General features: G+C 40.8%; 1 non-coding gene across 1 annotated transcript; it reads left to right on the top strand.

Moving 5' to 3' along the window:
* Positions 1-2,032: 2,032 nt before the first annotated feature.
* LOC112821750 (U6 spliceosomal RNA) lies at positions 2,033-2,135 on the top strand. The gene has a single exon (XR_003207531.1). It is a non-coding gene; the product is annotated as a U6 spliceosomal RNA (small nuclear RNA).
* The last annotated feature ends 213 nt before the right edge of the window (positions 2,136-2,348 follow it).

Consider the following 2,348-nt stretch of genomic DNA (forward strand, 5'->3'; position numbering starts at 1 on the left):
AGTAAACTTTAAAGATCTTATTGGCTTTATTCAATGATTCATGAACCAGACAGCATCCCATCCTGCAGACAGAAAGGAGCTCTGAGGCGCTGTACAAAATGGAAGACTTTTATAGACAGAAGGGAGCAGGAAAAAGGAAGTTACATGGGATAAAGATGTGGGTTGGTTAAAGCAAGGTTACTTTCCTTTAGGGGAGAGCAGGGATCCACCAGGTAGATTACCTAGTTAGTGTTGGTCAGGTGATTCCTGACTGACTGGTTTAAGATTCCATTTCTGGGAGAGCAGAAACTGTAATTAGGGCTCCATTTGGTGACACGGGGCTTAACATAAGCAACTCTATTTGGTACCTGTTCTCCTGTTTTTAACATGAGAAACATGATTTACTCTATTGACTTCGAGTTTGACTTAAATCCCTCTAGTTGACAGAACCAGTTCTAAAGTGCTTTACACTTTGGGGTACCTGGGGGGGCTCAGAGTGTTAGGCATCTGCCTTCAGCCCTGGTCATGATCCTAGGATCCTGGGGTCGAGCCCCACATCAGCCTCCCTGCTCAGTGGGGAACCTGCTTCTCCCTCTCCCTCTCCACCCCTCTGTTTGTGCTCTCTCTCTCAAATAAATAAATAAATAAATAAATAAATAAATAAATAAATAAAATCTTTAAAATGCTTTGTACTTTGAATTTGGGAAATGGTCTCCCCAAAAGGAGGGGAGGGGTAGCAGAATTCCAATAAACTTCTGGAAAAGCTCAGCACTAGTTACCTGGGTTTCTCAGCTCTGTGAAGTCTCTGAGTTCTGTTCTGAGATTTGGAGAAGCTGCCAGACATCCGTGTGATCTTTTTTGGGTTGCCGGAGGTAAGTCGCTGGCTATTATCTTTTATGTTATTTGTCACTTTCTGATTTTCTTGAAAGAGCTCAACTTGAGTGCTTTTGTTTCAGCTTTAGTCAGTGCACCCCCCCGACAACTGCTGAGAAACTCTTCATCTACCTTACATCTCTCACCTTGTTTGGAGTGAGATAGAAGTCAGACCTTGGGGGGGAAATGGGAGAAAATTAAATCTTGCACAATGTCTGGCTTTTTTCCAGAGTTCCCTGCAGGGTAGCAGCTAAATGTTTAATCTTGCTGTCTCTTTGAGGCATTTTAAAGCCAATTATCTGGGGGAATGGATTGTTACTCTGCTGCTATTTTGAGAAGAGTGAGCAAAATGTTTAGCTTTTTCTTGTATTCGTACAAATGACGTGAGCCCGGTGATGTGGTGACTTAGCGGCTTAGGGTACTTTGCACAGGCTTAGGAGAGGAAATAAGCAGGTTAGAGTATTACCGTTGCCAGATCCAAAGAAGGAAATATCAAATAGTAGCCTTGAATTCAGAATGTTCCAAAATGCTTTTGCCCAGAGCATATGAATATAGGTATCAGAATTCAATAGTCTTTCATACTGGGGAAAAAAAGGATCTGGGGATGGCCTGAGATTTCCCCAAGATCAATAGTGAGGTCTTGTCCTCTACTTCCAGCAACGCCTTTATCTTTTCATCTTGTGTCCTCCGACTGCCACCGACAGCCAGCATGGAGCCAGTTACTGAGCTGTAGATTAGAGGAAACTCATGCGTTTACCATGGCAGCAGTCTATTGTCTTCAAGAGGGCAGGCAGGGAGTCCAAACTTTCTTTGTGTTTCTCTTAGCACCAAGACAGTATTTGCTCAATAAGTACTGATTACGGGACTAAGACTCTAATTCACGACACTGTATCATGGTGCCACAATCATTAAAAAGGTCTGATTTTCACAAACCAATAGACAGACAAATTACTGGAATGGCATAGAGAGTCCTAAAGTAGCCCCAGATATTAAGGGGCTAAATTAATATATGATAATTTCAAAGCAGTTGGGAAGAGATAGATTATTTAATAAAAGGTTGGGACAACGAAAAAAAGTTACAACTCGACACCAAATCCATTCCAATGACTTAGAAATTTAAATGTAAAAAATGACTGCTAGCATGGGAGATTTTTTAGAATGAACATTAAGAGGTAGAAATGTGCTATGGCAGCACATATACTAACATTGGAAAGATACAGAGAAGATTAGCATGGCCCCTGTGCAAGAATGAGCATTTCTACACAGCAGAAAGCCTAAAAAGGAAAATTAGAAACCACAGCTTGGAGAAAGAATTACTTGTAATGCACAAAAGAAGGACCTCATCGTCCAGTACGAACCAATAATGGAACAGTAAGAAAAAGATCTTAGAAAATGTGCAAAGAACCCAAATGAACAATTTATTGGAAAAAAATATAAGTAGTTCCACCACGTAAAAGGATGCTTGATATCATTGGAAATAAAAGAAATAGAAGTTA

This window comes from Callorhinus ursinus, unplaced genomic scaffold (genome assembly GCF_003265705.2).
Source record: "Callorhinus ursinus isolate GAN/ISIS: 27379988/994484 unplaced genomic scaffold, GSC_fseal_2.0 scaffold10, whole genome shotgun sequence".
Lineage (NCBI taxonomy): Eukaryota > Metazoa > Chordata > Mammalia > Carnivora > Otariidae > Callorhinus > Callorhinus ursinus.